The following is a 12336-nucleotide window of genomic DNA, read 5'->3' as shown; positions in this document are numbered from 1 at the left end:
AAGCTGACGTCACAAGGAGCTGAATTGCCGGCACATCATGGGGTCCTTGCTGTTCTCTGGTTCCACTTCATCCCTCAGGGTGTCCAGGTGCCGCCCGCACACCAGGCTGGGAGGATGAATTGAAGCCCGGATTGGGTGGAGTCTGCCGGATCCTTGTCCGGTTGGGTGTGAGTGGCGGGGCTTTACTGAGGAGTTTAGTGTTCCAGCTCTCTTGACCGATTCAGTAAAGCAGTTCTTTTAGACGATATTCAATGAGACAGCTTGTGCATATACACTTTTTTGTCAGATGAATCAAGGGCAATATATGAACCTTGGAGGTGGAAAGGAGTTCTTCTTAGCTCATTGAGGCTTCATACGGTGAGGATTCGTGGCTGAGGTGTAATGTTCTGGGAACACCTCATTTGCATGGAGAGGCACTCCAGGAATCCCAGGTGTTTGCTGGGTAGGTTCTTATCTGGAGAGAGGAAACTCGACCTGTAATTTTGTCAAGGACTATGTGACATTCCTCAGATAGAAGATTGGGAGCCAGGCTCCTCACATCAGGCAGAGAAGCAGAAAAGGGAATCCTCCATTTTGCGCCGAGCTTGGGAAAGCTGTTGAGACACGGAGGACCAGAGCCTTAGTCCCAAGGTGCAACACTCTGGGACAGGAAAAGACCTGGCAGATCTGAACCAAGTCTAACATTTGCTCATAGTCAGTACTGGGTCAGTCTTACACACTTCCTCTTCACAAATACATTAGTTATGCCATGAAGGGAAACTTGGTGAAGGTCATTTGTGAGCTCTCTGTACCCTGTGCAACTTTTCTCTAAATTAAATCTACCCTGGCAACAACAACAACAGCAAACAAATAACATTGAAATGCTTAGCTGGTGTGGTGGCTAATTTTCAGTTTTCAACTTGACTTGATGGAGAGATACATGGAGGTTCGTAGAACACTCCTCTGAATGTGCCAAGTGAGAGTGTTCCCAGACAGGACCGGCTGCATGGGGAAAGACTCTCTCTGAACACAGACGGCATCTAATCATTAGGGGGAGCAAACAGATTCAGCGTGGAAAGGGAGCAAGGCCGTCGGCCCTGTGTATTAGTCACTGTCTTTCGCAGCTTTAGGAAAGAAGAAAGGGCTCATTTTGGCTCACGGTTTGAAGGTGCTGTTGCATGACAGGAGAGTCATAGAGCTCAGAAAGCAGTGCGTGATCAACAGGAAGTAGGCCAGGCCACACAACTCTAAGACCCACCCACAGTGAGTCACTTTCTTCACTGAAGTTCAACCCCATCTGAATACTACAATTCCTCCCAGACAGTGAAAGATCCTGACAGAATGTAAAAGGTCACAGAAGCCCTGAAATTGGCAAAATAGATTTCATTGTTAGCAGAACTAGCTTCACTGATTTAAAAAAAATAGAGATGCACAATGCTCTGGCCACTCCTTGAACCTGTGTGTCTGCCAATGTTTTGACCATTCCTTGAACCCATGTGTGTGCTCAGTGATGAAGCCCATTGCCAGGTATTTGTGATATTGGTTGCTGAGAAAGAGTCAGAAAATCTCCCCAGCAACCACAGCCGGGCCAATCCTGAGTTGCTACACCTGCACCAGACTCTTTCCTTGTACCCCTCCCATACTCATTTCTTGAGAATAGACATTGTTTAGATCTGGAAATCCCCTACTCCCCCCTTCTCCTTTCTCCCCTGAGGGCCTATAAAAACTGGGACCCCCTCCCCTCGAGGTCGACTCCTCTACCCCTGCATGGGATATGAGTCGTCCCCAGAGCTCTGGATTTCCCCGAATAAAGCCTCATGTGGTTTGCATCAAGCTCGGTCTATCGTGAGTTCTTGGGTGTCCGCTATTGTCCTGAGGCCTGAGCGAGGGGCTCCTCTCAGAGTCTTTCAACAACACCACCACACAGGACTGTGGGGGATGCTGTCGGCTTATATTTTTCAAAATCTACTTTGATAAGGGTTCTTAAATGTTTCAACCTCCTTATAACCTGCTGACCAAAGGAAGGGGAGGAAGATGGCTAATAGGACAAGGGGGGGTGTGGACCTATTTAGAAGTAGTCCTTTGGGGTGATTCTGATCTTTTTTGTTATCAGTCCAATCCATTAGCAAAACACCAAACATGGATTCACATCAACATCTCTCTCTCTCTCTCTCTCTCTCTCTCTCTCTCTCTCTCTCTCTCTCTCTTTTGTTTTTTTGAGACAGGGTTTCTCTATGTAGCCCTGGCTGTCCTGGAACTCACTCTGTAGACCGGGCTGGCCTCGGACTCAGAAATCCACCTGCCTCTGCCTCCCAAGTGCTGGGATTAAAGATGTGCGCCATCACACCCGAGCATCTTGATCTAGAAGAAACCTCGAGACTCTGCCCGTCAGCTGAGTCCACTGATGTGGCAAGAAGCAGCTGAATACTACCAGACGTTCTTGGATGAGTTTCTCTCTACAAAGTCAGGACAAACGAGATCAGTCATGAAAGCAAGGTGAATCAATGCCATAGCATCATCAGCAAAGGTCAGCACGGCAGGTTATACTCACACTCTTTCCAAACATCCCATGTCCCCTCCACTCCACTCCAGCAAAAGATCACGTGCCCTTTCACCAGGCAGCTTCCAGAGAAACACCACTTGTCTGTTCTCAGCAAAGCATCCTCTCTCACATATCTGCTTCAGCAAAACATCCCCTCATAAAACAGCTTCCAGAAAAAAATATCACATGTCACAACTGAGTCTCCAACCAAACCAGAAATTCCCACCTCAGGACACTATATTCACGCCGCACTGCTTAAGTGTGCCCACTGTGCTGTCATCCTGAGGTTGAACATCAGACAAGAACTCGCCGAGTCCTGCCTTGACCTTCAGTGCTGGCATTACAAGCACGGGTCACAGGCCTGGCATTTTTCTGAGTTTGAGGCTAGAAGTCAGTTCCTCACACTTGAACAGTGAGCGCTCTACTGTGGAGCCATCCCTCGGGTTATTAACCCTCCTTCTACCTCAAAGTTCAGGATTTGCCCCACAATCTTCTGCAGCTGCTGACCAGGAGGTGGAGCAATGTGAACTCACAGGTGATGAGTGCCTGAAGGTTTATAAAGTGGCTCTGCTGCCGGGCAAAACAATTTGGTAGTTTCCAAAAGCTACACAGAATTACCACATGACCCAACAATTTCACTTTTAAGTATGGATAAAAATGTCTAAAAACCCAGGAAGCTGAACAGATGCTATTGTCCACAGCAGTGCTGTTTACTGTGGCAGCGCAAGACTGTGAAACTACCCCTTACATTTTTAAACACTGGAACTTTTGCTGGACCTCACAGCCAGAGTTAATAACACACTGAAGTTACTTAGACTTAGGGCTGCTGTGTTACTGTGTCCTCAGCCTGTTTGCTTAAGCCACCTTGAAGAGAACAATGTAACCGACTCTGCTTGCCTTGGGTTGCCCAACCTTAAAAACAAATGAAATTCTGACATGCTCCAACACGGACGAACCTCAAAAGCATTATCCTAAGTGGAAAATACAAGATTTGAGATAGTAAAGATTGTGTGATGTCACTTACACAAGAGACCTCAAATAGTCAGGTTTCCAGGGAAGACGCGTGAATTATCATGGTGCTGACTGACGGGTGTCCAACAGGAGTGTACCAAGGCCACTCAACACTTAGATGCAGGAAAGACAGTACAACATACATTATTATTTTGCAACACAAAGAGGCTTCTTCTCTTTTGAAATTGCAAACTGTACTTTGTAATTCTTGACAAAGGTCTTTGGTGTGGGGTGGGTCAGTAGAGCATTGAACTTTCCTGAGCGAGATGGATCCTTCGGTCTCCATTAATCTTTTACTCAAGAAATGTGCCTGCGCCTGGGCATATATCCAGAAGATGCCCCAACTGGTAAGAAGGACACATGCTCCACTATGTTCATAGCAGCCTTATTTATAATAGCCAGAAGCTGGAAGGAACCCAGATGCCCCTCAACAGAGGAATGGATACAGAAAATGTGGTACATCTACACAATGGAGTACTACTCAGCTATTAAAAAGAATGAATTTATGAAATTCCTAGCCAAATGGATGGACCTGGAGGGCATCATCCTGAGTGAGGTAACACATTCACAAAGGAACTCACACAATATGTACTCACTGATAAGTGGATATTAGCCCAAAACCTAGGATATCCAAGATATAAGATACAATTTCCTAGACACATGAAACTCAAGAAAAATGAAGACTGAAGTGTGGACACTATGCCCCTCCTTAGAAGTGGGAACAAAACACCCTTGGAAGGAGGTACAGAGACAAAGTTTGGAGCTGAGATAAAAAGATGGACCATGTAGAGACTGCCATGTCTGGGGATCCATCCCATAATCAGCTTCCAAATGCTGACACCATTGCATACACTAGCAAGATTATGCTGAAAGGACCCTGATATAGCTGTCTCTTGTCAGAGTAGGCCTGGGCCTAGCAAACATAGAAGTGGATGCTCACAGTCGGCTATTGGATGGATCACATGGCCCCCAATGAAGGAGCTAGAGAAAGTACCCAAGAAGCTAAAGGGATCTGCAACCCTATAGGTGGAACAACATTATGAACTAACCAGTACCCCGGAGCTCTTGACTCTAGCTGCATATGTATCAAAAGATGGCCTAGGCGGCCATCACTGGAAAGAGAGGCCCATTGGACTTGCAAACTTTATATGCCCCAGTACAGGGGAACGCCAGGGCCAAAAAAGGGGAGTGGGTGGGTAGGGGAGTGGGGGTGGGTGGCTATGGGGGACTTTTGGTATAGCATTGGAAATGTAAATGAGCTAAATACCTAATAAAAAATGGAAAAAAAAAAAAAAAAAGAAATGTGCCTGTGCCAGGGGGTGATTGGCACACACTGATCTCAGCACTTGGGTGCCAGAGGCTAGCCTGGTCTACATGGAAAATTCCAGAACACTCAGAGCTACACAGAGAAACCTGTCTCAAACCAAACAAACAAATAAAAAACAAAAGAAGGAAAGAAGGAAGGAAGGAAGGAAGGGAGGGAGGGAGGAAGGAAGGAAGGAAGGAAATGATCCTGAAACAATATAGCAGGGCTATTTTTCCAGATTAAATTTTAAATCCACTCTTAACTATGTAGGTCCCTACCCCAGACACTTCCCCCATCTCTTCCATCGCTATAGCTTGCTCATCCTCCTATCTGCCCATAGAAGCTCTGCTATGGAAATCTATAGATTTTTTTTTTTAAGAGTGCTTCTGTTTGGCCAGAAAAACCACAAAACTTTTGGGGGAAAAAAATCAACTCCATTGTAACAGAGTGGTTTTGTTTGTTTGTTTGAGGGAGGAACGGTGCTCTTCTTTGATCCAGGTTTACCAAGAACTCCCTATATAACCTATGCTGGGCTTAATTCCTAGACATCCCGCCTCGGCCCCCCAAGTGCTGTTCAGCTGAGCCCCCATACCTGCGTTTCTGTTCTTCCTACAGTCCTTTGCTCGATCACACTCGCTACTGGACAGTGCTTTCTTGGGCTGCCGTCCACAATCTTCCCAAAGGATTCTTTCTATTTCTAGTGTCAGGTGAAGGTCAGGTGATGTCAAAAATGGCTTATGGAATAAAATGAAGCAGGTGAATGAATAGATGGCCAGACAGCCTCGGAGGGGGCTCTTGCTCCTCTCTTTTGTTTGGGAGACACCTTATCTTCAATTACTTGGTTGAAACAGACACCAGTGACTTCAGCTGTGTGGGTGTGAATTCTGGTGTGAATATAAGGTTCACAGGGACTCCAGTTTGTTAAAAAGCACCTAAGGGTATGTATCCTTCTAGGAAAAGCGCTTCCATGAGCCTCTCTTACCCATCTCTGAACATGAAACCTCACCCACCCACCAAGCCTTTTTTCAAAGGCCCAGGCCCAGCAAACCTTCCCAGCTACTGGCCACTTTTAAAAAACTTTCCTTACCACACACCTGCACCCAGGAATGCCCTGCAATGTCTGTTTGGTTAATGACTTTATGGCCTTTGTCCTCAACTTGATCCAAGGTGGTTTGTTGGAACTGGCTAGCTGTTTCCTGTTACCTATATGTCCACTTCCTGTGGGACCTTGGGCAGGTCATGTACTAAAGGCTCTGAGGCTGTAAGTCATAGATGTGGACTGCAACATCTTTTGCAGCAATTAGAGGGGAAAGGGGCTGATCTCTACTCTGCAGATACCCTCTAAACAAGATCTGCCAGTGCCAGGACCTTCTTTTATACCCTATACCAAACCCAGGACAGGGTTATGTGTCTAGTGTGTGCGCACACGTGTGTGTGTGTAATTAAATTGTCCTCCATTACATTTTTTATTGAGATATAATTCACATACCATAAAATTTACTTCTTCAAGTCCACAATTCAGTGGGTTTTATGTATTAACAATCTATCCAACCATCACTACTGTAACTTCAGAATATTTTCATTTCCCTGTTGGCCTTCCTCCATTACACTTCCTCTTTCTCTCTTAGACACAGTTTCCCCGTGTGCTGAGACTGCAGGCATTAGGCACCATGCCTGGCTTAAAGCTTTAATTTGGCTTTTAAAGATTCTAAGCATAGTTTTACCTTACCTCATTAAGAGCAATTGCTTTCTTTCATAGACATCAACAGTATCGACTGTGTGTCAGACACGTTGTGAGCACTCTATGTGGAGAGTCTGGTCCTCATTATTATCCCAGTTAGAACAAAGAAGCTGATGGGGTCTGTCTTAGTCAGGGTTTCTATTCCTGCACAAGACATCATGACCAAGAAGCAAGTTGGGGAGGAAAGAGTTTATTCAGCTTACTTCCACGTTGTTGTTCATCACCAAAGGAGGTCAGGACTGGAACTCAAGCAGGTCAGGAAGCAGGAGCTGATGCAGAGGCCATGGAGGAATGCTACTTACTGGCTTGCTTCTCCTGGCTTGCTCAGCCTGCTCTCTTATAGAACCCAGGACTAACAGCCCAGGGATGGCACCCCCCACAATGGGCTAGGCCCTCCCCACTTTATCATTAATTGAGAAAATGCCCCACAGCTGGATGTCATGGAGGCATTTCCTCAAGGGTAGTTCCTTTCTCTGTGACAACTCCAGCTTGTGTCAAGTTGACACACAAAACCAGCCAGCACAAGGTCTAGAGACATGGCTCAGTGCTTGAGCACTGGTTGCTCTTGCAGAGGACCTGAGTTGAGTTTGATTCCCAGCATCCACATGGGGGCTCACAACCATCTGGTAAGTCCAGTTCTGGTGGCTTTGGCATCCTCTTATGGCCTCTGTAGATATCATGAATGTACATGTTATGCAGGCATATATGCAGGTAAAGCACATAAAATAAAAATAGTTTTTTTGTTGTTTGTTTAAAAGAGTTTCCAATCAAGCTACAGAATCAAAGAAAATATTGCAACCTTTAATTGTGGAAAATTCCATCTGCTTCCTCTTTATTTATGAGTCACCAGCTGTTTACTACTCTAGAGGTGGTGGGACCTGGGAGGATGGAGCTGATAAATCATGAGGCAGACTAAAGTCTCATGCAATAGCCAAGGTTAGAGCCCCAGACAATTTACACGCTGAGGGTTCAGAGGAGTCATGTGAGTAAAGTGTACAATTATAAGGACAAGCCACATGTGGTGTGCAAGCCACTTGTAGTGGGCAAGTTGCACACAGTAAAACACATGTTTTTCTATAGAGGCACACTAACAAATGACAATAGCAAGTTATAATGAATAACCTGACATAAACTCACTCTAATCCATTAGCCCTGGGAGGAACATGAAAGCACACTCCTAAAAACAGGTCCGTGCTTGGAAGAGACTAAGGTCACCAGACTCTTGTCTTTTCTTGGAGTTTTCTCAGAGTTTTTCCACAAGTACTCAGAGTACACCTCACATGACTCCATTCTTAGGCTGTGTTCCAACAAGGAGCTGTGATTTTTTTCTGAATGAAAGCCCCGGGTGATGCTCTGTACTAACACAGCATTCAAGTAAGTGCGGGCCCAGCCCTCCAGGAATGAACTGTCTGAGGCAATACTAGATAGGAAGTGACATGCAAACAACAACATTCAGACACTAGAGTCTGGCCACCACTGAAAACACAGCTCAAACCTGTGACTCATTCACAGAAGAACCACAAATAATGACTATAGGAAGACCAAAAGAAACAACTTTTCTTCTTCTTCTCCTTCTCCTTCCTTTTCTCCTTCTTCTTCTTCTCCTCCTCCTCCTCCTCCTTCTTCTCTTCCTTTCTCCTCCTCCTCCTCTCCCTCCTTTCCCTTCTCTTTTTTTTCTTCTTCAAGAGAGAACACAATTCTTTGCAAAGGTTGAATTCAGCCGTGAATCGGGAAAATGGTCTTTCACAGTAAGTCTATTCAGATTTCATTTTCAGTTATGTAAGATTACAGAGCTCTCTGCTCACCTTAGCGACTCTTCTTCCCACTTTAAATCAACTGTATACTGCCATTTCTTTATATGAGGCAATTTAAGATAACAGAAATCATACCTATGAAAATAGTGTATAGGGCTGGAGAGATGGCTCAGTGGTTAAGAGTACTGACTGCTCTTCCAAAGGTCCTGAGTTCAAATCTCAGCAACCACATGGTAGCTCACAACCATCTGTAATGAGATCTGATGTCTTCTTCTGGAGTGTCTGAAGACAGCTACAGTATACTTACATATAATAATAAATAAATCTCGAGGCCAGAGCAAGCAGAGGTCCTGAGTTCAATTCCCAGCAACTACATGATGGTCATAAGCATCTGTACAGCTACAGCATACTCATATAAATAAATAAATAAATAAATAAATAAATAAATAGATAGATAGATAGATAGATCTTTTAAAAAAGAAAGAAAATCGTGTATAAATTCAACTTTAGTAATTCAAGATTTTTTGTTTGTTTATTTGTTTGTTTTATGATGATGCTAGATTTCAAACTCTCATGCAAGCAAGTTGGGCAAATGCTCTACCACCGAGCTGAATCCCCCCTCAGGTTTTGCCTTGTTTGAATACACATTACTAGGGAGTTTGCGCTGAAAAACAAACAAACAAACAAACAAACAAACTTCTGTAGTATATCCTTTAGTAAAGCAAGAAAACCTTTAAAATCTCATAACTACTTGCATAGTCCCCCAAGGGTCTACTCAGGTGAGCGTGAGTCAAGGTTCACTTGAATTTGGGTTCTTCATTATTTATTCTTTCTGAGTTGTGCTACATTTGAGGCTTAGACTCCATCAACATCTCAGCTAAACTTTGACTCTCAAGAAAAGTTAAAGTGGCTCTTATTCCAGCCCCCCATACTCATGGGGTGTCTTGATAACACAGCTTTTTTCTTTTTTCTTTTTGATTTATTTATTTATTATATGTAAGTACACTGTAGCTGTCTTCAGACACTCCAGAAGAGGGTGTCAGATCTCGTTACGGATGGTTGTGAGCCACCATGTGGTTGCTGGGATTTGAACTCAGGACCTTTGGAAGAGCAGTCAGTACTCTTACAAACAAAACTCTCCGTCCTAGCCTAGTGGTACCTGCTTACAAAAATAAATAAAAACTTTTCTTCTAACCATGTAACTTCAGAGAAATTTACTTTAGAAAACAACGTACCATTCACAAAAATATCATTGACTGTGGTAGGATATTAGTGAGCTATGTTTTGGCAAGGTGGCCAAACAGCACACGCCTCACTACACCGTAGTGCTTTAAACGGTGCAGACACATAAGGAAGAATGAAGTCATGTTAACTGAAGGAAAATGAGTGAACTAGAGATAGCTGTACTAGAGGAATAAAGATGGTCTCAGAAAGGCAAAAGCCATGTTTTCTCTCACTTTGGGGTGCAAGATTTTATTTAAATATGTGAAGCATATGTTGTTCAGAGGGCTTGAAGGTAGACACGAACCGTGGTGTGGAACAAAGGCAGCAACAGGAGGGGCAGAGAGGAAGGAGAGGGTGTCTGGGGTTGGGAGAGTCGTCCAAAGTACATATATACTTCCATGAGATAGTCTTATGTACCCACTGCAATAAAAATTTTAAAGATTAAAAAATAAAAAATAAAAACGGGGCACACCCAGAAAAAAAAATCCTATTTAAATAAACGAGGCAGCAGTGCCCTCTGGTGTTCAGATGTCAGTACTACATCCAGTAAGTTAAAACACAGAACCACAAAATCTGCTTAAAGCAAGAGCTCTCTCCAAATAGCGTAAGATCGGGGGTGTACCTCGACACTGACCTTATCCACAGACCTGTTAAGCCACATTCCTAGCTGTCCCAGAACACATGTGGCCTAGGGGGCTTTGGGTTAGACACCCGGCTTTAAAGTAGAAACAAACAAACAGCACAGTGCTGGCTGGATAACCCTCCATTTACAGCACATCCATGACCACTAATCTTTGTTAACTAAATTTTGAAAATTTACTGGGCAGAAATCAGGTATATTATTAGGCCGATTTCCTAGTTGCTATCCTCCGATTGCTCCTGGGTTCTTGTTTATCTAATGGCCTTTCTCACAATGGTGATGGCTATCAATCCCATTGGAATTGGTGCCCAAATGCACATTGGGCTCTTCTGGTCAATTCCTGTGCTATCATAAGAGTGGTTAAGGGGCTGGCGAGATAGCTCAGTGGTTAACAGCATTGATTGTTCTTCCAAAGGTCCTGAGTTCAAATCTCAACAACCACACGGTGGCTCACAACCATCTGTAATGAGATCTGATGCTCTCTTCTGGGGTGTCTGAAGACAGCTACAGTGCACTTGCATATGCTAGAACTCACGGTGCCAGAGAAATTCTGCCTGCCACAGACCCCTGCCCAAGCCTTTAAGAGTGACCCATCACTGTGGCTCAGGCTGACCTGCCCGTTCTGTACTTGGGTGGCCAAGGTTCTTGTCAGTGATTCCTAGACTGCAGGGTTTCATGTAAAAAAAAAAAATCCAAAAGAATTTTTCCAGAGGGCAGCTTAAGATTGTCAATAACAAGTGTGACTAGTTTTAAACCTTACCATTTTATTATAACCATTATTTTATGGAAACAAGGATTTCATATCTGTCTTGACCATATTCACCCCTCCTCCAACTCCTCCCTTCTCAATTACTTAGCTTCATGTCTTCATCTTCTCTTCCTCCTCCCTCCACTCCTCCTTTGTCGACAAGTCCAATTGTGCTGTCTACATATTCTTGGAAGTGTGGCCTTCTCCACTCACCTGAGGCCACACTCCTAGAGAAAACTGATTCTTGCTCTCAGTAGCTGACAGTTGGCAACAGATCCTCAGCTGGGATGAGACCTCACACCCAGCTCCCCACTCCATGTTGGGATTTCATGGCTTGGGCTTGCACAGGTTATTGTGCACGCTGTCATCAGCCACTGTAAGTTCACACATGCAGCTGCCCTGCTGTGTTCAGTAGACAATTTCCCTGTAGTCATTTGCTACCTATTGCCCCTACTCTCTTTCTCACACACACCTACGATCTCTGATCCTTAGGCATGGGGGCGGTGGGGGGGGGGGAGCACTCCATATGCGTTCCATTTAGGGTTGTATCTCTAGTTCTTTACCGTCTATTGGTAAAGTAGCCCACTGGCTGACCCAGAGCACACATTGGAATCACTTTTTTCCAGTTCGGACCTGACATTTTACAACCGAGAGACTTTGGCTAAAATGTGTGAATCAGGGAAACTACGACCTTTGTAGAGAAGCGTCTAGACCAGAATCCTTCTAGAGGCTTAGCTCCTGGAGTCGAGCTGGCAGAACCACACAGGCACATGGTGCTCCTTCCCTCTCCCCTGCCCTTGGCCCTGGTCAAGTCTGATGTATAGATCTCCCCGAGGGTCTGGTTGGGGAACATCCCTGCCTTCAGGCATGAACAGTAGCTGCTCTTACCTGCTCTCTGCTCTCGTTAAAGCCTCTTACAGGAGAGCTCAGTGTAGGTCCTGCCTCTGCAAAGCTGACAGAGACTGGCTTTGATAACAGGGATCAGTAAAACAGCAGGACATGAAGTGGCTTATCCATGAGCTGTTGGAACCATTTAGAGACATCACTGAACTCCACTGAATCATCTATGATCTGGATCAGACCATGATTTAGACTCTCAGATTCTATGTTTGTGGGTCCAGCTTACACCTACAGGACCAAGGCTGGGCATGCCACAAAAAAACCTTTAACATCCAGAACAGCCCCACAACAAAGAATGGTCCTCCCCTACACATGAGCACGTTGTTGAGCAAGTCATCTCTCTGTTGCCTAGGAGGATATAAGAACCATTAAGAAATTAGACTCCCTGACATAGCAGAAACCAGAAGTGCCCAGCATGAGTAAGGGAAGTGTCAGGTAAAAAGAAGTGTTCCTGTCTGGTAGAGGGGAAGTGGGGCTGTGCCCTCCAGCAT

The sequence above is a fragment of the Mus musculus genome, chromosome 2, assembly GCF_000001635.26.
Source record: "Mus musculus strain C57BL/6J chromosome 2, GRCm38.p6 C57BL/6J".
Taxonomy (NCBI): Eukaryota; Metazoa; Chordata; class Mammalia; order Rodentia; family Muridae; genus Mus; species Mus musculus.
This window is presented reverse-complemented; position numbering follows the sequence as displayed.